The sequence below is a fragment of the Vicugna pacos genome, chromosome 33 (genome assembly GCF_048564905.1).
Source record: "Vicugna pacos chromosome 33, VicPac4, whole genome shotgun sequence".
In the NCBI taxonomy this organism is placed as follows: Eukaryota; Metazoa; Chordata; class Mammalia; order Artiodactyla; family Camelidae; genus Vicugna; species Vicugna pacos.
In genome coordinates, this window is record NC_133019.1 from 7,747,061 (window position 1) to 7,771,220 (window position 24,160).

The following is a 24,160-nucleotide window of genomic DNA, read 5'->3' on the forward strand; positions in this document are numbered from 1 at the left end:
TGACTTCAGTTGTCGATGAATTTATTAATTGACCAATTAATGAAAGGGCAAGGTCTTTGGCCAAGCAGAGGAAGGCAGGATGTCAGTTACTCTTCTACTGGTGTTTAAGGTCCAGAGAGGTGATGGGCGAAGAGAGGGTTGGAGACTGGGCAAAGGTTGTTTGCCTTTCCAGCACAAGCAAAAGAGGAGAGACCTCCTTCCTCATCACTAGGGCTGGAGCCTCCACCCATCCCCCTACTCCCCCACTTCCTGGCTTTCCTGCAGCTTCTGTTCAGCCCAGAGTTTGGAATTCAATCCAGGAACGGGCATGACAAACACTATTTTTCATTTCCATGGAGACCGGGGCCTGCAGGACAACCAGGACTCCATGTCTGAAATGCCAAAACAGCCTGACCCACTTTTCCCCCTTCCTACAAAAACAGAGTAAGTTTGTTTGGGTCCTGCCAGAGCTGAGGGAGAAGCCAGAGCCCCAGTGATCTCTATGGACATTTCAAAGAGGAACAAATTATGACAACCTTTGAAAACTCTGATGACACTGCAGAACCAGTGTCAGAAGTCAGAGGCAGACGTGAACTATTTTACCGAAAGGGCTCATGGGCTGTGTCAAATCCACTGTGTCCTTGTCCTAACCTTCTGGAAGGAAGGACTTAACGACCAGCAATCCAACTCCTGGCATCCAAACTTGGGCAACAGTTTCCTCAACTTCCTTTTGTACCACTTTCTCCCTCACCCTATTCTCCTTGGACCTTTCTGTGCTTTGAACGCACCCAGTTCACCCGTGCCCCAGGATATTTGCACCTGTTGGTCCCTCTGCTTGTAACTCTTACTCTACAGTCCTGAATTCTGATTCCTTTCCAACCTTTAGAACAAGGTTCAAATGTCACATCCCCAGAGCAGCCTGTCCGGAAGGACCCTCCATCTCAGGTGGCCTCCGTGTCTCCAGGCAAGCATTGTCAGATCATGCCACCTCCCCTCTTCGTGGAACTTATCAGGAGCTGAAGTTGTCTTACTCTGTTGTTGTTAAGTGGCTTACACTAGTTTGAACACTCCGCAGGGGCTGGGGCCTTGTCTGTTGCGTGGTTCCCCAGTGCTTCTAGCATGATGACTGGCACACACTGAGATCGCAGGTACGTATTGTGTCTGTGATCTCAGATCACGGAACGGGCTCTTCTTAAAGCCACTGTTCAGCCACTATGTTAGATATTTCTTTCTTAAGCCTGCCCCAAATCTGCCTTCTTACAGCACCAGCCCATTGGTTCTTTTTCTGACTTCTGGATTCATGAAAACTAAAATATGACATCACTTCCAGAATCTTTGCCGCCCCGGTCACTTTGTCTAGACATAAGCGTGTATGTCTGAGTTTAAATTCTGAGCTGTTTTGTGCCCTTGAGGAAAATCACTTTATCTTTCTGTGCACCCATGTTCCTTGCCTGTGGGATGATCACAACCCACCTTACTAGGATGAGGGGCAGAAGCTTAAAAAAAAAAAACACAAAAAAACCTAATTAGACAGTGAATCCCTAAAGTAAAGGGCTTCCTATAATTTGTTCAGAGGGAAACAAAGGATTAGAAGTGGGAAGTGAATTTCCAGCTAAGGAGCTGAATTCTGTTTCTAAATTCTTCCTGTCCACAAGACAAAGACAAGGGGTGAGAATACAAATTGCTGCTTTTCACATCTTCGGCTAGTCTCCACTTCCACAGGCCTGGGAGGATAAAGACTCAAAAGGAAGCAGAAGACGCTGAAATTAAACACAGGAACTTAACTGGTGCTGTGCAACTTCCCTTCCCTGCGATTGTTCATAAACACCTAACATTCGGGAGACAGCCCCGCCGGGCTGGCAGGCAGTGTTGGCTTACCTGGTGGCCACGTCTACACTGGAACAGCTCTAAAGGGACTTTAAAGCAGCATGGTCCTTACTTCTCCATGATTCTCAGTGATTATTATCCATCCAGCTCTCTCGGAGCTTCACAGTCTTTAGAAATTAAGCTAACCTTGCTGACTGGATGTCATTAAACAAGCTGAACACCTACTATGTGACTCCAACTGTGTGATACATGTTCATCTCGAGGGCCCCACCAGGCAGCGACTATGTCATGGTTCTTTGTAGATACACAAAGATTAAATACACAGTATTAAGTGTGAAGCTGGGGACTTAATACTTTTTTACACTTGATCCACAATCTCAGCCAAATCTAAGACAATCCCACCCAAAGTATTTCAGAGGCCTTAACACTCAGGAGAACGGGACCCTGTGAAAACAGAAAGGTGCTAAGCCACCCCAGGAAGCGCCTTCCTTGAAAAAGATTTCCAGTCCACTGGGAGGCCACCATCACTGGAACACGGCAGGGAGGAGTTCAACTGGATAGAACTTCCAGTTTCTTCTTGGTCTGCCCCTCCCCCATCCTCAGCAAGAGAAATGCTGCCACTGAAACTCAAAGGAACTTGTGCAGGATCCATCTGTCCATCCACCCTCTCCATCAAACAGCCGAAGAGGGCACACTCCATGCCAGGTGATGTTCTAGGCATTAGGGATACCTACAGGGAGCTCCTGGTCTGTGACAGAGATAGACATGGAATTAACTAATACCACGTGGTAGGAGCTACTTGGATTTGATCAAAACATTTCCCCCACCTCCTGTCAAGGGAGCCGGGCAGCCCTGACTCAGCCCCTCCCCTGTGTAGGATCTGGGGCAAACCACTCTTCACCAAGCTGCAGCTTTCATTACATGAGAAGAGTGAGTGTGAACGCCACCTTCCCCCACAGAGACAGGAGAGGGGGTGACAAAGAGCAGGTAAAGGACACACTGTGATCTACTAAGAGCAGTAGCTTCTCTGAGACAGAGGGACTCAGATCCAAATCAGGCAAAGGATCCAGATACAAGGCCCCAGCAGTCTCAGTCCTGGTTAATTCAGCACCACCAGCCACGTCAGGCACCAGAGCTGCTGCGGTGCTATGAGGAGGAAGCTGCCAGCCAGGCAGTCGGACTAAGGGGTGCGCAGGGTGTAGGTGGATGGGACGTAAATCACAGCATTTGGTGCCCGCTTCCCCCCCAATCTGTCCTCCCTAACCTCGTTGTTAAGAGTCAAGTGTGGGGCTAATCCCCTCCAGACCCTACGGAGTTAAACTGACTGACTTCCTCCTAGAGATCAAACAGAAACTGGCATAAGAATAACTATCATGTTAAAATCATAGAAATTTTAGAACAAAGAGATCTGTAAGAGGTCAGCCAATCTGCCTGGCTGCCAGCAGATACCTAAGTCACTCAGGAGAGGATTTATCCTTATTTAAAATATATTCAGCATGCAAAATTCCAGGGCTTCCCTCTGTGATCCTTCTCATTGTCTTCTGCTACCACCGAGAAGTTCTTTATGAGACAAAAAAAAACAAAACAAAACAAACCCCTGTTATAATGCATTCAATGCCATTTTCTTTTACTCCAGCTTTCTCAGACGTGAGGTCAGTTCAGCCGCGACCCTCGCTCCTCTGCTCCTGTCCTCCTTTCTTCGGGTGGAATGATTCTAATGTCTCACGCCTATTTTTAGAAGTTTAAAATCATTTCTCCTACATCTCCACCTAATCTCTGTTTAGACGCCACCTTAGGTGACAAGAGAAGTAATTAACTGATGACGTAACTCATTCCACCTTTGGACAACGCTCCTTATTTTAAGCTCAATCTGCTTCCTGATTGAGGAAGGTCCTACTTTTCCACCCTCTTGGCAGCCGTAGAATAAAAGGCACCCCTCCTCCACATGCACTTGCACGCCCCCTCAGTCTCTTCTCCTTCAGACCTGGCAGTCCCTCTGGTTGTCCCTCATATACCATGACTATGGATCCCTCAGCCACTGGGTTCACTCTCCTCCAAATGAATTCCAGCTCATCTTAGTCCCCCCTTAAACCATGGGAATGACTGTAAGACAGCAAAGAAGTTCTCTGAGGAGCTCAGAATAGAGCAGAACCATCACTCCATGTGCTTTGGAAATAAGAATGCAAACAAATATTTTTGGAGTCATCTTCTGAATCAGAGGAATCTGGAATTAGTCACTGTTCTCTCTCGAGTCTCTGGCTACAGCCTCCAGGGTAAGGAGAGAGCACCCTGAAAGGGACACCCCGCACCCCCAGCCCTTCCCCCAACCAGACAAACCCAAGTGCTAGTGGGAGGATGAGGAACCCGCCCAGGTCTCACCCCAGCTCAGGTGAGACCACAGTTCTGAACATTTCTATGAGCATCTCCAGGCCAGACACCAAGCCAGGGCCCCTAGAGATTCTTTTGTCTGGACATATCAAGTCCTTAGCAAATGTTTTCCCTCCTTCTAGTCCAGACGTTTGTTCCTTGGACCTTTAACTGCCTGACTTACAGAGAAGCTAAGGTTTCTCCTGGCTGGCGGAGAGCAATACTGTGAGGTTCTGAGGTCATCAGGAAAACTGAATTCAGCCCTGTCTTGTCTGCTACCGGAACAGAAGAGTGCATGTGTGCAGGCGTGCGTGCAAACACATGCACGGTGAAGGCTGCTTGCACCCTTCATGCTTTTCTAAGGAAGTCTTAGGTGATCATCAGGACTGTCTAATTCACAGGTCAGCAGTCTGCAACCTGAGGGCCAAAGCCAGCCCACCACCCGCTTTTGCATGACCCATAAGCTAAGAATGGTTATATTTTTAAATGGTTGGGGGGAAAAATAGAATATCTTGTGACGTGTGAAAACTATATGAAATGCAAATTTCAGCGTCCATAAATAAGGTTTTACTGGGAACACAGCCACGCGTACTGGTCCACGGACGTCTGGCTGCTTCCGCTGTACAAAGCAGCGTTGAGTCACTGCAACAGAGACAGCCTGTGCCACAAGGCCTGAAATATTTACTGTCGGGCTCCTTACAGAAACAGCTAGTAACCCTGCCCTAACAATGTGTGACCTTGAAAGGTCTGTTCTGTGAGTCTGCTTCTCCCCTGTCAAGTTGGGGAGGAGGGTGTCTGGGTCCCACAGGCAAGGAATGGGTGCTTGATGATGCAATAGTTGAGGAAGGGGCTGCAGGCTGGCTCCTGCCAGCAGAGGAAATCTGTAGGGCCAGGAAAGAAAGGAGTTTTTTTTCCCAGGAAAGATGATAGAAGCTCCCATTCCTTCGTTCTCTCCCAAGGGGGTACTACCATCCATGGCCTTGACAGGGACATTCTCCTGTTCCCAGAGGCTCCAGGAAACTTCCCTTCCTCCAAGGCCAGCTCTTTTCACCAGGTCCTAAACTTCTCTAACCTATGGAGTGCTATCCCAGGCAAAGGAGGAAATGCCCACCGCTCAAGGCTAACTGGGGCGAGGGCAGGCGCGAAGCAGAGGAGCCGGGCAGTGTCCACAGAGGCAGTTTGCTAGCAAGTGTCAGAAAAAGTCGAGGCAAAGATTTCTCCCTGGAGAGTGCCTGGCTGAGTCCCCAGGGAGACAGAGCTTCAAGTCCTCCCCCACTCTCCACTTGCCTAAATCAAGCAGATAACTAACAATGCAAGGAGGTGTGGGGGAGTAAGGCCCAGCCACTGGGTATCTATTTTCTGAAAACACATGGCAAATCTCTGAGCCAAATGCCGGCTAAGCCAAAGAATAAACAAATCCCTTCATTTCCCTGAGATGGGAGCTCTCAACTTCCCCTCTCACGCTCTCCTCCCGCTCGCTCGCCAGCTCCATCCGTGTCCCATGGCTCACCCTCTTTGGGAGAAGCAGGATCTGTCCACATCTGAGAGGGGGGCCTGCTTTACAACCCTCCAGTCTGCCTCCCCCTCCAGGCTCTCCACTGCTCTGGTCACATCTCCCCCACCAGGGGCAGACCAGAGCTAAGCCCGTGGGTGGAGAACAGGAGCACATGGCCTGTCCACACCTCCCCCAGGAGCTCCGGCCAGCTCTCCATGACGCACCGTTAATGCAATCCTCTGCCCTCCTCTCCAAGTTAGGGGACCCTAAAGAAGTCTTGCTGGCCAAGGGGACCCCACCAGCCTCAACCCAACCCACCAGACCCGGGTTCACCCCTCAGTGCTCCAAAGCTCAGCTCAGGCAGTGAAGGAAGGGGGAGAGAAAAAAGCTAGGGAGGAAAAAGAATGTGGCACCTCTGCAGCATGATGTCACGCTGGCTGCTTTCGAATCCCCCAACACAGAACAGAAGCAAAACAACATGGACTCCGGATTTACTGTGCCATCAAAGGTTTGTGTTCTCGGCAGCGCCTGCGCCAGCTGGGAAAAGCACAGAGCCAGACAGACAGGTCCTCTCTACAGCCTCCAGGGCCGCGACCCGACTCCGGGCACAGGCGCCCCTTCCAAAAAATGCACGGAGGAAACAAAGATAGACGGACACACACACACACAAGCGTCAGCACGAGTGAGCACTAACCTGGAAGCCATTGGGGACGGTAGTGGAGTGCAGTGCAGCGCTCATTCATTCATGCATTGGGCAGTGGGGGGCGGGGGCGGGGAGCGGGGGCCCTGGGGACGCTGGAGGGCACGCACCTCCATGACCATCCCTCAGCCCAGTGGCTAACGGTGGGGGCAGGGCTCTCACAAGCCGGGGGAGCCTCCTTTCTCTGCTGTTTCGCACGGCTCTGGAATTTTAAGCATGACTCCCCTTGAATTTCTTCCCCCCACCTCCCCTGCGGCTGTTAGGCCGTTACTTGGTGTGGACGTGCGGCGGGACCCCAGCCCCTCTCTCACTGCCCTTGCTCCCTGGCTCCCTTTCTCTCTCCCTCCGACTCCCTCCCAGACAGCTGTTCCGAGCTCCCGCACGCACGCGCACAGCGCACAGCCACACTCAGACACGCACCCCTCCGGCGCGCAGACACACTCGCACACACTCACGCAGACACGCGCGCGCGCGCGCACCCCGCCGCCTGCCGCTTTACATAATGCAACTCTGGTGCAGTCAGCTTGCCAGCTCTCAATTATTCATGCCGCCTCGGAGGACAGAGCCGCTGGGGCTGCGAGCCTTCCTTCCTCTTCATCCCCAAATCTGACAAAACAAGAGGTGATGCTCCCAAGAGAGTCTGCTCCCTTTGCTGCTACCAGTTATTTCCCAGGTGTTGCCTATTAGGTCAACCTGTATCAAGAAGGTGACACTAAAAACACAAGCGCCTGGCTCAAAATAGCCTTGCATCTTTTAAAGGATGACAGCTGCTCTCACTGCCTGAGCGTTGGGAACAGAGGGAAGGAGGAAGATACGTTGGAGACTGTAATCTGCAGAAGAAAATGGCCGAGGGCCTCTTCAGGGCAGCCTCTCCCAGACTTTCCAGGCAGCAGTCTGTGATACCTGCAGGTTACACCCTTAACAAGTAGAACACTTACATTCACAACAAAGCAGAGTCTTCTGAGTTTTCAAACTCTAAGCTGTAGCTCCTAAAATTGTTTTTTCTCCTGCCCACTCACTGAAATGCAGCACTGGTACTGAAACAGCCCCCAGAGGAATGTGCTTTCAGGTGAGGGGTATTCTATGCAACAGTGATATTAATGAATATTTTGAAAGTCACTTATGGCTTGCAGAGCACTTTCACTCACATAAGTTCATTTGATTTCCACAACAATCATCTGTAAGGACTTGCTATGACCACATCGAACATAAGGACACCCAGCCCTGGAAAGGCTGAGAAGCTGAGAAAGAAAGGCTGAGCTGGGAATCCAGAGCACCTGACATGAAATCCCACAACACCCCAAGAATGACTGTGAGACCCCTGAGTACCACCGTCATCTTCTGAGGGGAGCAAAGAGCTTCCTCTTTCCAAACCTGGGCCAAAACAAACAACAGAAACAATGGTGAGGGTTAGCTCGCTTGGTGCTTCTCAGTCTTCAATCACTCGCGGATCTTGTAAAAGCACAGATTCTGATGTAGTAGCCCAGGGAGGGGGGCCCAATAGTCAGCCTTTCTAACAGACTCCCAGGGGAAGCCCAAGCTGGGCCATGGACCACACGCTGGGTTGCAAAGGGTTGGTTTATGTGTTCTCTTTGCAAGCCCCTCAAGGGCAGACTTTTGTCTGCCTGCCGCAGCTGCACAGGATAACATGCTGAAGGTGAAGATTAATTATAACCCATCCATGTCACCTGCGTCCTGCTCACCTGACTCAACGCTGGCAGCTAATACTTCTTGGGCATCTGGCGGTAAAATGTCTCGTTCTGGGATCGCCAAGCCCTACGGCTCATCAAGAAAGGTCCAACCTGCTGGGAGAACAGCAGCCTCAAAGTGTCCAGGAAGCAGGTAGGTTTGGGCTGCCCGGCCCCTGCCTCAGTTAACTAGAGGAGTTTCAGCACCAAAGAAAGGTGTGCTGGCGGCCCCTGGAATGCGAGCACTGCCCAGTTCTACCCGCCCCTACTTTGGCTGAAGCCCTGCCTCTTCTTGGACATCACCTTGGACCACCCACCTGTCTCCCCTTCTGTTACTCCAGGGAAAGAACTCGGACTTTGGGGTCAGATCTATATTCAAAGCTATATTTTGCTGCTTTCTGCCTCTGTGACCCTAAGTTGCCTACCTACCCCCATCTCAGACTCAGTTTCTTCATCTGAAAAAGCCAAAAATACATATTTCCTCCTTGACACTGTTAGGGGAAAAAAAAAAGATGGAATAAAACAACGGCATGGAAAAGCACCCAAGAGAGGCTGGCTACATTCCCCACCTCTGCACTTATAACTGGAGTGCACAATTTAAAACTTAACTGCAGGCTCTGTTGTTCACTCTATTGGTTTTATCTCCCTAAGAAGACTGCAGGCTTTTTCTTTCATGTCCCTCCAACACGTAGGAGTCCTGGGTACAGCACAGGTATCAGTAAATATCTTTGCACTGACTGTCCCGTCCTCCAATTGGACAATAAACAAAGGGGTTGGTGGGGCCAACCAGCTGCACCCTTTTCTTGCTGGCTCCACTCACTACATGACTTTGGAGAAATCTTTGCTTCTTCCATTATAAAATGCACAGATTCACCTTTCTATAAAATGCACAGATTCACCTTTCTTCTGAAGCAGCTCTACATAGCCCTGGAGTCTTAGTATCGTCATGGTTTAGACCAACAGCAATAAAACAGCAGATTTAGAGATCAAACCTGACTTCAAATGCTGTTTCTCTCAATTCCTAATTTTGTGACCTTTGAACAGTTAGTCTCACTGAGCTTCAGACTTTAAAAATTTTAAGTAGTCACAAAAATAACATTACTGGATCGTGTGAAAATTAAATGAGGTAAGTACATGTAACAAGCTTTTTGCTGTATCTGACACAAATAAACGAAACCTATTATTAGTCTCAATATTGGTGAAAAACAATAACTGTTTTTTTAAACACAACAAAAGATATGGTCTAATGGTGAGACAGGTATTTGGAAGCCTTCAGTTGAGTCTGCATCAAAGAAAAATCTCAGCTCCTTAAGATGCACAAGGTATGTGCAGGTTATTCCCTCAGTTTCCAAAATGTTCTTTGCCTGGACCTCATTAAATAACAGGAAAGTTACAGAGCAAGCAAGTCAGAGAATCTGAACTATGTCTACTGTGTTATAAAATGTAAGCCTTTCTTTCATGGTTAGAAGCTCCTCGCTTGAGCTACACAAAACCAAGATTCTCCTGATAATAAACAGAAATAGAGTACTTTCTATACACAGTACAGTTCGTTCCCTAAGTCTCTGCTGTGGATGGTCTCATTTCATCTTACCAGCAACAGTAAGAAACAGGTACTTACCATCCCCGCTTTTCTGACGAGGAAACTATGAGACAGGAGGTTTAGTAACTTTCCTAGAGCATATGGTTAATAAACACTAAAGCATGTTTCTGGAACCCCAGGCCACCTTAGCCCTGTCCTACCCTTTAACTGTTACACTGTATGTGGAAAAGTGGTTCCCACTTGTCATGCAGAGGGAAGGGGCCTTTTTTAAACTCACAGTGTTTACAGATTTGTGCTGCGCCCCTCAGCCTTCTTGAAAGTCACAGCACAAACTCCGGAGAGGCCAGCTGGGTCTAAGAGTGCTTGCTGTGACCGTCACAAAGCTAACTGGGCTTCCACAGATGGAACGCGGGCCCCCAGACTCAATCTCCACGTTGCACAGCTGAGCTCTTTGGTGTCTAAATTCCCAAACTGCTATTCTGTAAATGAATTTAGGAAATTGAGGTAAAAGTAGGTATCTGTTTCTGAATTAAATCTTTCCCTGAGAGACAGGAAGACTGACATTAGTTTCTATTTTTGAAAGGAAAAGAGGTTTCTGCGAGTCCTGTGCAGTATCAAAAGCACTTTCCGAAGAGCACCCTGGAGGAATCGGGGGAAGAAAGAGAAGTTAAGGTACACCTGCAAATCCAACGGAGCCAAATGGCCCCATTCAACCCAGGCCCATTCAGCCACATACTATAAAAAGAAGGTGGTGTCTACACAGTATCTTGTTCACCTCCAGTGCTTAATAACTGTCGTTGACAAGAATGGGAGATGGGGATGATAAAAGGAACAGTCTTACTGCATCTTTGATTCCTACTCCCATCCCAACAACAAAAAAGACTTTTTACATAGGGAATACTTCAAAGACTTTAACTAAATCTGAATTTGTTGAATTAGGGGGAATGACAGGTGAAAGTGAACGTGATTATATTACTTTTATGAAGCCCAAACATCTAGGTGATCCCTGCAGTGTGTGTGTAAGTCAAAGGCGAAAAAGGAGCAAAGATCTAACATTTACTGAGAATCGACCATGTGACCAAATAAAATACGTGCTAGTCACATATTTTATTCACTTATGAAACTTGTTTAATCACGCAGATGAAGAAACTGAGTGTCGAAGTCTATCCTTACCCAAGGTCACACAAGTATTCCTAAGACCCACATTTGCACCACACCACGTTCCTTCCATAAATAATCACCTGCTAAGGAGAAGGCACTTCAAAGGTCACTGCATTTAATTACAACCAGTTACTAACCTAAGACTGCATTTAGTCCCCAAAACAACCCTGCAAGGTAGGTTCCCTTGTTCCTAGTTAGGCCATCCATCCGTCCATTTATTGCCTCTCAGCTCCAAATGTACCCTTCTTTGCCTGGCCTTATAATGCCGGAGCCATATTCTGTGAGAGTCTCACCGGCCTCCCGATGAGTCTTCCTGGCGCCCCAACGGGCGGTTTCTGGTTTATCTGCCCCAGTCTGGAGTGTCTAAGGAACTTTCTGCGCCATACACTGGGCCACAGCCACAGCCCTCCAACAAATCTTAATCTCTGAATCTTAGCCCTGGGGGGTGTGGGGGGGCACCCTTACAAATCTGTTCCCTTGGTGGGTGCTCTGCTGCAATCCTAGAGGTAGTGGCCGCTTCCTGTATCCGTTACTCCTGCACTCTTTAGAGTCTGCTGTACCCGCTGACTTGTTAATCATTCCTCGTATTAAATTTTCCCTGTTGAACATACTGGTGCGGTGTCTGTCTCCTGACTGATGCCCACTGATATATCACTGTAGGGATGAGCCAGAAGCAGCTCAGGGAAGTAAGACACCACCCTGCCCTGAAGTTATTCAGTAGTAATAAAACGGCTAAACGCATTTAGAGCATTCTGTGAGCCAGACACAGTTTTTATACACTTCATACGTATTTCCTCATTTAATCCTCACATCAAGTCTACTTCACAGATAAGGAAATGGAGAGATCTCAGAGATTAAATAATTTCCCCAGATCACACAATAGGCAGGGAAGCCAGAGTTTCTGACCCCACAGTCCATTCTCAGCCGTGGTGCAATGCCTTCTCCATCAACTGGCTGCAGTCAAAGAGGGAAAGAGGGGCAAGGAGGCAGAAGTGGGGCACAGAAACACAACAGTCTCTCCGGAAGGTGGGAAGAGAAAAAAGAAGTTAAAACTGTTAGCCAGAGAGGTCCACATATCTCCAAAGAATTCAAAACATGAGAAGGGACCACTAAAGGGCTTCTAACTCAGTGTCTTGGTGTAAAATGCTTGGTGTGCCCTGCTCATCAGATGCTCCGGAGACTATTAAGTATCTCTTTCAGAATTAATGCTCAGGATATGGTCCATGTCTCGTGAACCATTAATGCAGGAGAACTGATGGTCCACAGATTTCCACTCTGCTCTCTCTGAAGTCCCAACCCAGACGTTAATCCATGGAACCTGGATCAGGGGTTCTGAATGGGCATACTGATTGCCTCTGACCCAGCTGTAACCCGAGACGTCTCATGAATACTGCATCTCTCACATGAGGAGCAGTGATGTCTACATAATTAAAACCTGAAGCAAGAAATGGCCAGAAGGGTGAGGGGAGAGGGATGAGGGCTCAGATAGCTCTCACACCACTCCCACCCTATGGCAAACCAACATTGCCACTAAGACAGCACCCAGCCCTTAGGCCAAATTTCAGCAGGATAAAAGCTTCCCCTGGAGCCAAATGCAGCCCGGTAGGATAAACAGACTACCCCCCAGCTCCCTGGGAGGAGAACTTGCTGGGGTTAGGGCTCCTTCTACATAAGAGTCGAAGCCCATGTCACCATGCATGCCAAAACTCTCCACCAATTTTCTTCTAACCCTATCCAAATAGAATAAATAACTAACTGCTGAGCATCACCTTCTTCTTTTCTAAAAGTTCCTGACCATCAGTTCTAGATTTTCAGCCAGGATCAATCATACCATAAATCCACCGAATGTTCCATGCCAGTGATTCCCAAACTTTGCTGCACCTAGTAGTTTTCACATATCCCAGTGGCCAGATCACACCCTTGTACCAATTCAATCAGTGCCTGGGGGTGAGAGCTGGGCTGCAGTATTTTTTTTAAATGATCCCCAATGTGCAGCAAAGTTTAAGAACCACTGGTATATACGATTTTAATCTTCATTCGCTAGTAAGGCAGTACAGAAATTCTTCTAAAAGCATAGTCTTATGATCTGTGTTTTCTAAAAGTCAATTTGTTTTTTATTTTTTAACCCACTTTTTCTCTCTTTCTAGGATTTCTCACATAATGATCAGAGACAACATTCACTGAGAACTACGTGCCAGGCCTTGTTCTAGGCACTTTATAAAATGCACACTGGCTTATATCTCATTTAATTTTAGTATTCCAATTTCACAGATAAGAAATTGAGTCCAAAAGACTATGAGGACATCTACAAGTTTATTTAGGACACCTGTGAGCCTTCAACAAGTTTTAAAAGCTCAAATCCTCCCGTGTTACCTTTTCCATGATCTTTGGGTTTTAATTTAACCTAATCACATTTGCTCTATTCTTTTGATTTAGAAAACTCCTCTTTCTACATGAGAAGACAGCCTCAGGTAGGTAAGCTGGGGGATGTTCGGAAACACAGAGGAGAGAGAATGAAAATCCTTCTGTTTCCTAGACCTTCAGAATTAGAGTGAGTGCCTGGTGGCCACAGCAAAAATCTACACAAGAGAGCAGGCACTATTTTAGAACACTTTGTTCTGCCCCAGAGACGCAGCACAGAGCCCACAGATATCAGAACATTACACTTCATCTGTGGGAGGGATGGGGGTGGGGCAAGGAGCTGGAACTGATTCCCGGGAAGGAAAAAATGGGATTGAGGATGATGGAGATAAATAACCTATGGTCATAATCCTATGGGAAGCAGGTGATAAGAGGAGTCTGTGTGGAGTCCAGAAACTAGAGAACCCCTGTCAGGAATGAAAGCAGAAAAGGAAAAATTGAGGACAGTGACAGGTGGGATTGGCAACTCAAGGGAAGGCTCAGAGCCTCACTGAAGGGGGACTATCCTAAGGCAAGCTGTCCTCTTTCTAGGCAATCACACCTGCCCAAGCAGGAGGGCCCTGGATGAAGAGACTGCTGGGAGGGTGGGTATAAACAGGGCTGGAGACTTTTAAAACATGGACACAGAGCTAATCTGATTATCTAATTATGCAAATTAAAATAGTTTAACTTGCTCACAACCCCAGAGTTAACATGGAAGAGGATTAAATAATACACCTGCTCTATAAGAGGGTAATTGTGAGGAAGAAGAGCTGTAAGGTCAAGTGCTACGTCCTGGACTCCTAGACACGTGTGAAGTATTACAGTGTAGCAGGTACCATGGGGCGCTGCTCCCTTCCAGAACCAGGCACTCATCTCCACAGCTGCCTGAGCAAGAGTGGCTCTTGGGTCACAACTGGGCTCCCCTTTGGGACTTGTCCTGGACCAAAGAAAGCAGGCTCACAGAGGAGTATGCCTCCCCCTGCCCCAACCAAGGACAGACCACACCTAACGGCTAGTCCATTAGGATATGAAAACCTGCCCCCTTGCCCTGGTCTGGGATGACTCTGCAGGGCCATCCAGAACCAGAGCTGTCCATGGGACCAGCTGAGGTGCGTCAGGGTTTACCTCCTCCCTCTGCCCAGTCCTGACGCCCTCACTTACAGGCTTGTTCCCAGGAGCACTTCCCAATTAACCTCCTGCAGGCAAATCTGTCTCCATGTCTCTTTCAAAATCTCTTTCCAACCCAAGACACACTAATGACCATAAAGGAATGTGTGAATATGGAGGCAACAGGACACGTTGCTGAAACTCAAGAAAAACACCAAATTTCAGGCTCAAGGATTCAGGACAAGTCTGTAATTTCCAGAGAGAGAGACCTGGCCCCGCGGCAGGCAGGTGACCACGCGAGGGTTTCTACCTCTGCCCACTTCCGGACATTAGGAGAGACTGAGCCCCCTCCAAATCACCTCTCTGCAGAGGTAACTGACCTCCCCTTAATCCGGGATTAAGGTCTTAGAGAGGGAAGCCTGCTTGCTGGTGCCCCAGTTAAGATGTTGACACGTTGTACTTAAGGACAGATCTCGGGTCCTCCCTGCCACTGGCCTGTGACGATCCCCTCCATCTCCTTCCACCCCCTGCCCACTCTGCGTCTAACCTAGAGAGAGAACGAGCCGCCCTGCTGGCTAACAGAGCTCCCATCATGAAAACCCCATTGTTAGGCACTGCCCTGGAGGCCCTGGAGCTGGTGAGGAAGAGTGCCACGCTGGGGTGGGGGGAGGGGGACCAGGATGAGTCAGGAGGGGTCTAGTCACAGGCTGGGGGTCCTTGGGGTGTGCCAGGGATGCTGCTGTTGCCTCCTGGCCCCACTCCACACACCCCGTGTCTCGGGAGTTTGGGTGGTCAGTGGGCCCAGGAGGGAAGAGCGCCAGGGCTCACCGTCCCAGCATCCTGACTCAGCTCTCCTTTCACTCAACCCAGGCTCTCCGGAGGATGAGGGGTGGGGTGGAGGGGTGCTCACACAGGTGCTGGGAGGGCTCCCACCATCTCACCTTATGGTGGCCCAGGGGCCTGGACTCCTAAGTGCCGCCTCGTGTCTGGCTTCTGCAGGTGTGTCCGAGCTGCTTTTGTGAGGTTGCCAGACCTCACTTGGGCTCCCCTAGGGTGTAAGCTGTTCTTATCTGGACGTCTTTTCTCAGCGTCCACCTCTCCATACACATCCAGCTGTGGCAGCAAGTCTGCTCGGTCACCCTCCCCAAGGGCAGTACCTGGGCTGCTTTGGCCAAAAATTGTTCCCAGGACAGGGCTCGTCCTGGTTCAGGACACAGCATATGCTTGCCTCTTGATGAGGACGCTGCAGGCTAACGGAGGAGTTTCTGACAGGCCACAACCCAAAACTGACTTGATTAGACAATGTCCACCTTCCCGAGGTTCAGGCACATGGCCGACACTGGGGTGACCTTGGACATAACTCACCTTTCCTCTGGGCCTCAGTTTCCCCATCTGTTATAACAAGGGGTCCATCTAGATAAACTCCTAAGTTATTTCCTGTTCTAAACCATTTCACCTCACACATTTCCAAGTGCTAAAAAAAAGAGGAGCTCCGAGGCCACTCACTGCGGCAGAACAGAGCAGCAACGCTAGTCACAGAGACAGGGCCAGCGACCAGCCCCAAGGCCCCTTCTCCTCCTGCGTTCTTTCTTCTGAGCACATCACTGCTCAGGACTCCCTGCCTCTCCTCTCTCTCCCTCCACACCTCTGGTCTCTCTAGAGAAGAGCTCAAAAGCCATCAGGGTGGCTGTGCTGGGCAGCTGGGAGGCACTCTCTCTTTCTAAACTCTAAGCCAGTCCTCATAAAGAGTGCAGACATGGCCTAATTCTTCCAGTCAAAACCCAGTAAGGGCTAGAAAGGAACAGGTAGGGGCAGATCTGACTAAGGAAGTAAGTAGCCATGTGGCAAGCTGGGGACACCATGCATGTACATGTGCTGTGACATCCTGGCAGTCCCAGGCCCTCCAACCAAAATCAAATGCAACCACAATCAAACTCCTTTCTCACAGTCCACACGTGGTGGATCATTTGGGCCGTGCGTGCCAGATGTTGGGGCCCGCCTGACAGAAGGGGGCCCTAATTCGTGGCATGGGCCTTTCTTCCACAGAGCCTGAAGGAAGATGAAAGCCTGGTTACCAGTGAGCGAAGATCACAGTGCTCAGCATGGACCAGAAGTACGATGTGGCTGTGAGAGTAACTAAAATACATCTGGGCCTCGTCAACAGAAGCAAGCGAAGGGAGGTAATAAACCCACTGCAAACAACACCCAGAAAGCACACTCCACTTTAAGAGGTCTGTCGTTCAGATAAGCTAAATAAGCCGGTGTGGGTCAGGACAGCCTGCCCTGTGCAAACCTGTGAAACGCCTGGGAGTGTTTAAGACTAGAGGAGAGATGCCTTAAAGCAAGCAGGATATCAAATATTTGAAAAGAGGAAGAGAAGACAGAAAGCCAAAGGAAAGAAGTGTCCAATGTTTTGTTTCTCTACAGAGAAGTTATCAGATTGCGTAATTGGGTTTGAAGTAACAGGTAATATTCTGAGAGTTTAGGCAACCAAACATTGTAAGAGGCTAGCTGCGGGGAGTGTGCTTCTAGCCAAGAGGTTGCTTTCACATCCTGATCTCCAGGTTGGTCCAGACTTACAGACCAGATCTTACAAATCCTGACTCTGAGGCATCAGCTGTGGCTGAGCAGTGCTTGGTCACAGATGACACCCTGTGAGCCTGCAGGGCAGGAATGAGCACAGGGTCTTCTGATTTTTGTACTGGAAACCAGAAGGGAATCTCCACCTGCCCCTATTCTCTAGATGCTTCCTCTCCAGACTGAGAGGGAAGGACTTCCCTCTACTGTTAGGGGCCAAAGGTACTTCCACAGACTCCACGAATCTCCAAAGCGGAAAGGCCTTTTGATCTCACTGGGCCTAATTTTTCACCCGAAGCAGTGATTTTCTCTGGAGCTCCCCCCAGAGAGAAGGAAAAGACACCAATGGATCTCATCCATTAGCCTCCAAAACAATAAATCAACATTCTTAACTGATGGGGCAGGTAGCCAAACCCTTCTTCCAAGAGAGGTTGACAAAATGTGTCCCTTGGTCCACTGAGGTCCTCCTCCTGCCCAACACTGTGGGTCTCAGAGCCACCAAAGGTACCAAAATCCCCACCAAGAACAGAAATGCCCCTGTGAAGCTTCCCGGAAATCTTGTGAAATATGCTCAAGTGGGAGTGAGTGGCCGCGAGGAAAGCTCTGCCCACTGCTGGGCTCCCTGTATGCTGACATTTTTCGTCAGGATGGAAAACATCCACGAGACATGCCCTGGAGACTGGCTCATTTTCTTCCAAATAATCTAGCATTTGACTCACCAAAACCCCTTGTATCAGGATCTATAAAATACCACCCACCGCCTGGGTGTATGGCATTAGAATTCTCTACTAGACCAACGCCCTTTGTCCAGCCCTGAATATTTCCCAGAACACTTGGGGGGCAGTGGGGGGGCAGGTAGAAAGGACCAGCCCAATCCTCCCAGGTTGGGTGTCTCTCTCCCAACCTCCTTCAACATCACACCATGCCCGTAAGCAGCTGGATACATCTGACTCCTGAGTAACGAATGCACAGGGAAATTAGAGAGCACAGGAAGAGAAAGGAGCCTTGAGCTGGATACTAAACATGGAAAAATTTAGTCCAACAGAATCATTTTCAGAAAAGTAATGGTTGAGCAAAACCAACGTTATAATAAAAACTTGGATGTGGGCTAAACGTAGCAGTGCCCATTTTGGCTCAACAGTGTTCCTGAGGGTGGTGCCACCCCCGTACCCCTGGTTCCCCACACCCCCAGCCCCCATGGATGCCTGCGTCCGCTCTCCTTCCTTGAGGTCAGAAAGGCTGCACAGAGGGTTCTATTTAACTCAGGGGATGGAGCTGGGTGTGGATAGTAATTATAATACCTTGTATTTATGTCGAGCTATTTCTGGCCTGCAGCTTGTTTCTCCTCCTTCAGTCCCCTCTGAAGAGGTCAGCCAGCCTTATAGACGTGGCTTCTGGCCTTCATGTGACAGCATCCCAGTGCTCATCAACATCACCTCGCCCAGAGGGGGACATCAGGCCAGGATTTTTCTCCTCACCCTGTCGGCCAAGTGACAGGGAAGGGGGACGCTAGGGCCACCTTCTCAGAGCAAGTCACACCAACGCACCTGGGAACTGCTGGTCATTTACTAAAGCACGTAAGGCTTCCTTTCCCAAGGCCAGCTTAGCCAGGGCACGCTGCCACTAAAAGACTATTCAAACTGTGCTCTCCTGCATGAAACCTGGATGACCAGTTTACCAGAAAAAAAAAAAAAAAAGGAAAGAAAAGAAAAGAAAAAAGAAATTCACAAAAACTTACACAGTACTATTGATGTGCTAGTTCTGTCGTGCAAACTTTGTAAATATCAGCTCCTTTAATCCTCAGAACCACCCTATCCAGCAGGTACTAAATTATCCCTATTTTAACAGGTGAGAAAACCGAGGCACACCAGGTTGAGAAACTTACCCAAGGTCACAGAGATAGTAGCCTGCGGAGGCCAGGATTCAAGCCCACTGGGCCAGCTCCAGGGTATCCGCTCTTAACCGCCAAAGAGAAGCGGCCTGGCTGAAATTCACGGCCGTGCAGATAACTCCAACTCAGTACATCCCCACGTGATCCTGACGACCAGCCAGGTCTGGAAGTTGCTAATTAAGTTAGTGGTTCTCAAACTACGGTGCGCTTGCTGATACTCAGATTCCTGGGTCCCAGGAGTTCTAGAACTGGAACCAAGAATCTAGAGTTTAAACAAGCACTGAAGAAGATCCCAGTGCAGGTGGCTGACAAAGGCGCTTGTGGAGAACGAGCCCCACCGCCTCACTCAGCTCACCTGGGACAAGTCAACGACTCCCTTGGCACCTGGGTGCTGCCTGAGGAGGCCATTCCTTCTCCACTGGGGCAGCCCTGGGGGAGGGGGAGCTGGTGGCTGTGTTAGGGCTATTCTGTTCTTTGGCCTTGGTGACAGCTGCGTTCAGACGGTGGAGGAGGAGGGGCGGGTGGGTGACGAACTGAAGGGAACTCACCGTCCCTCCATACTTGACAGGCTGCACATCAGAGGGGGACAGGCAGTTGGTAATGGGAAAAGGAAAAAAGACTGGGCGGTCTGGGCCCCCATCTCCCACCGCCAGAACAATGGTCTCTTCAAATCCCTGGCATCTGAACTGGCAGTCGGCCACCAGGAAAGAAAAGAGCTTGCTGTCCCTTTAAGGACGCCCTCTCTCCACAAAGGTCAGAAATGCCAGCTCAGCCTGCCCAGCGGCTGCCTTTTTGCTACTTTGGTGCCCTGGGGCCCTGGCCACACTCCCCATTCCAGCTGGTTCTCTGGGCACCTGCTGTCTTCCCGAGAAGGCAGAGCACCTGTGTGACAGATGCCGTTCTAGCGAGGTTTAGTGATCCGGCAGGAAGTGCTGATGTGGAGGGAACCTGAGATCTCACTCGTTTCTCAAAATCATCCTCCCAGGGAGAGTTAGCCCCAAGGAAATGAGGCTAGGGGGGCCAAGTCACAAAGGTGACTGCAGGAGGGGTGAGGGTCAAGAAGAAATGGACCAAGGAATGGATGCTCCAAGAGAAACCTACTTCATACGAGAGAGCAAAGGCTGGCAGATGATTGATCCAGTAACCACAGAGAAGTGGGTAGGGTGTGCAGCGCACAGGGTGGTGGTGAGGGCCAGGGCTTTTCTCCTACAGACTGAGTTCAAATCCTGCCACTTTACATAAACTGGGGCACCTTTCCTAATTTCACTGAGCTTCAGTTTTTCTGTAATACTGGCATGTATTGAGCAGTAAGAAAATATTAGAAACTAGTACTGTCTGTTATTAGATTACTAGCCACTCAGAGTGCATCCTCAAGAGGCCTGAATCCCAAACCACACCACTGGTCCTAGTAAGTCATCTTGCAAATGTGTGCCATGGGAAAGGGGGTGCTCATTTAGGAAACTGGGCATTTAGGTTTGATGCAAATCATGATTTTCATGGAAAAACAACTCAAAATCAGCCATCTATTCATAATGTAAAGCAGCGGTAGGGGAATTTCTGTAAAGAGCCAGGCAGGAAACACGTTAGGCTTTGCACATCATACAGTCTGTCGGAACTACTGAACTCTGCTGCTGTCGGGTTAAAGCAGCCACAGAGCCACGGACAACATGCAAGTGAAAGAACACAGCTGTGTCCCAATAAAACTTTATTTACAAAACAGGCAGCAGGCTGACGCTTGCAGATCCCTGAAATAAAGGATGGCATTAATAGTAGGAAAGGTGAATCCTGGAGCAGAAGCCCACTTCTTGCTCTTCTACCTTGGGACTGAGGGCATTTCACCCAATTACTTGACTTCCAAGAAGAGCTTTTAGCTAACACCAGCCAACTGCAATGACTCCCTCGGGCTGGTTTCTTCGGCATCTGTGTCCAGTCTGTCCCGCACCTCTCTGCACAGCAGAGGTCCCTTTTCCCTGTTCTTCTGCACTTCCTCTAATGCTTGAGGTTGGGAGCTCATGGGATCTCATATTGGGTGCATGGCCACCCCTCAAGGTGTCCTCCGTGGAATCCTTCATCGCAAAAATGCCCACCCCACCCAGCTTCCCAGGCCACAGCGGGTTGAATCCCTCAAGTCTGTTCTTCATCAGCTTCCTGAACAGTGCACATCTTGGGGAACACATTCAGATTTTTCTCTCCACTGATTTATTTGAATAGGGGAGTGCCTACTCTGTGCTAGGTAAGTCTCAGAAAACACAAATTTCCCCTCCACTCTGGGTGGAGCTGGATAAAGGCTGCTGTGGCTAACGTTTTCTCATAAGGCTGCTCCGAAGTGTAATTTTTTTTTTCCTGTTCCCTGGTGTCTTTCTACCCAAGAGCTCAAGCACTTCGAAGATAACTTTCTTAATCCCACTAACAACCTTTCTCATGATGAATTCTAAATGGCACTAAAAGCAGGAAGGATGAGAAAAGCTGAGAATGAGGAAACAGTGAGAGCAAAAGCAAAGAAAGCGGAAAGGGATGCAAAAAAAATCACTATTTCAAATTTAAAAAAAAATACTGCTTGCTTATTATATCATTCCCTGCATCAAATGACCGCATTCCACAAATCTACCCTGTATGGTCCCAGCCTTCCTTCAAAGCTCTGGTCTCAATGCATCTTCCCCAGGGAAACTTCCCTGATAAACTCCTCCCAAACCCCAAACTCTCCAGCATCCCTTGGAATTCTCCAGCATGGCTCCCACTTTCTTATGTACCTCAAGCATGGTGTACAAGAGCCTGTGGGCTCTGTCCTAACCCTTGGACTGTCACCTTCTCAGAACCCGTCAGGGCTTTTCCTCCTTCCACACTGCCCCGGCACACTGCAACTGGCAAGGGCTCTCCCTCCACTGTTGCTTGGCCAAGGCCCAGCTTCAGTGGAAGAGCTGCTGCTGTCTTACAATATCTTTAGTGACTTGTCATCACTGTTCACACCACCATTCATTCACTCATTCAGTAATGCACTCAACAAAACTGACGTGGAACATTCATGTGCCATGCAGTGTGCTGTAGATTGTCACATATCTTTGTTGCGAATTTATTTAAGCCTCAAACTGGCCTATTGAGATTAGATATTATTAATATGTAACTGGCACACAATAACAGGGGTGATTTCAGAAAGGATTATGGGAAGTGTGGGTGACTGACGGGAGATGGTTGACTATCATACCCTGGAAAAGAGGGGCTTATCAGCCTGGTCTGGTGTTCTGATGCTAGGAGAATGAACATGACCTATGACCGTCTCTTGTAGCCCCACGACTGAAAATTTACTCACCTGGGTTTCATAAAAGTAGATACAATTTTACATTACAATGGACCAGTGTATTAACTTTAAAAACAAACCACAGAAGGACTCAAAGAAAGCATGAGTGAATATGTATACTCTTAAGGTCAGGAGGAACCTTCTATGAATAATACCAAACAGAGTGAAAGAAAGGGAAAGAGTGACTAACTTGATCACATTCAAACAAAGGAAGTTCTACGTGCTGAAAATCAGCCTGAAGTTGAAAGACAAAAATTCCAGGGAAAATACGTATAACAAGTGTGCCTAAGGGTTAATATCTTTATTATATTAAAGAGCTGTGTGCAATGTAGAAGACAAACACCTCAACAGGAAGGTGGGCAAAGAACAAAAAAGGCAATTCACAGGAGAAATATACACGGGTAATAAGGAAATTAAAAGCATGTCATCAGTGATCAAAGAAATGCAAATTAGTGCAACTCGGAGATACCACTTGTGGAATATCAGATTGGCAAAGACTAAAAAGAATGGAAATGCCAAGCAGGCAAGGACAAGGGGAACAAATACGCTCAAACTTGGGGGTGGGCATGTGAAATGGAACCACCTTTCCAAGGGCAACTTGGCACACATATTAAAAGCTGTTGACCTAGAAATCTGGCTCCTAAGTTTTTATCTGAAGAATGTTGGTATGACCTTAGTTTCAATCTTGAAGAATTAGAAATAAGCTAAATGTCAAATATGAGGAGACTGGACAAATATTTGCAATGCTACCCTTAAAAGTAATTAGGTAAATGAATATTATAGTGAGATCAGATATTAATTAAAGAATGTAACAACTGCATGTAGAATGAGCTATAAATTTCACCTGTTTATATCTTTCTATGAAAAAATAGCTCAAAGGATATCAAGTAAAATGTTAACAGTGATAATCTCTGAAGAATGGTATAATGAATGATTTTTTTTTCACTTTATATTTTTAAAGTTTTCTACAATGCCCACAATTTTTGCTGCAAAAAAAAAATCAAACAAGTTAAAACTACTGATAATTTTTTTCTTCATAAAGTTCTTCTGATTTTCAAAAGAGAAGAAATATATTAAAGAACTTTGGAAAGCTAAAAGGACTACAAACACAAGAATGCAATCAATTATCCAGCAATTTTTTTGAGCACCAACTATGTGCAAAGTCCCACAGAAAGTACAGTGAGAAAATAAAACAAAAATTAGAATAACTCCCTACTCTCAGAGAAGATGTAATATTATAAAAGACAGAATGACATCTAATCCAACACACTGTAGTTATGGGAATCCAAGCAAAGTGCTCAGAGAATGGAAGAGGACTAATTAATTCCTATTTGAGGATGAGATAAATCTGGGATGACTTCCTTAGGGAGGTGATAGCAAAGCTAAATTCTGAAGGATAAATAGGATTTCCACAGGCAGCACAAGCTGAGGAGCAGCATGACTAGAGACTGCAGTGATATGAAAAAGTATGTGAGACACTCCGCAGAGGACAGGTTTGTTAGGGTGGCGGGGACAGAGAGGTTCATGGACGGATGAAGTGGACATGGCTGGACAGTCAGAGCCAGACTGGAGACGGCTCTGAGTGCCAAGCCGAGGTATCAACTGTATTTTGTCGGCAAATTCGATTTTTGAAGAAGGGTTGGAAATCTGACCTGCATGTCAGTCAAATGAAAAATGAACCCAAGTGTTACAAGAAGAGATTATTCGCCTAAAGAAAAGGAATGAAGTACTGATACATGCCATGACTTGGATGAACCTTAAAGACAACCATCTATAAAAACATTATACTAAGTGGAAGAAGCCAGTCATCAAAGTACATGTCTGTGTGTGTGTGTGTGTGTGTGTGTGTGTGTGTGTGTGTGTCTGTATCATGAATGGAAGTCCAGAATAGGGGAATCTACAGTGACAGACAGACAGTAGATCACTAGTTACCTAGGGCAGGGCTGGGAAGGTTAGGGTGGGCCAGCTAAAAAGGTATGGGATCTCTTTTCAAGATGATGAAAACATTCTAAAACTGGCTGCCATGCTGGATGTACGTATCTGTGAATATACTAAAAGCTGAATGCTACATTTTAAATGAATGAATTAATTGTATGGTATGTGAATTATGTCTCAATAAAGCTGTTTATA

The 24,160-nt window shown here is 47.9% G+C and overlaps 1 protein-coding gene across 11 annotated transcripts in view; it reads right to left on the reverse strand.

Moving 5' to 3' along the window:
• GRAMD1B (GRAM domain containing 1B) overlaps nucleotides 1-24,160 on the reverse strand; it is a 244,099-nt gene that overhangs the window by 52,188 nt on the left and 167,751 nt on the right. The window contains exons 1-2 of one of the 11 annotated variants that reach the window (XM_072954068.1): nucleotides 18,730-18,909; nucleotides 8,072-8,170 (exon numbers count right to left, since the gene is read on the reverse strand). The exons of 9 other annotated variants lie outside the window; for them this stretch is intronic. The gene's annotated coding sequence lies outside the window, so the exon portion shown is untranslated. Of the gene's footprint in view, nucleotides 1-8,071; nucleotides 8,171-18,729; nucleotides 18,910-24,160 lie in introns of those variants that run through there. One more of the 11 variants, XM_072954069.1, reaches the window with a different exon arrangement.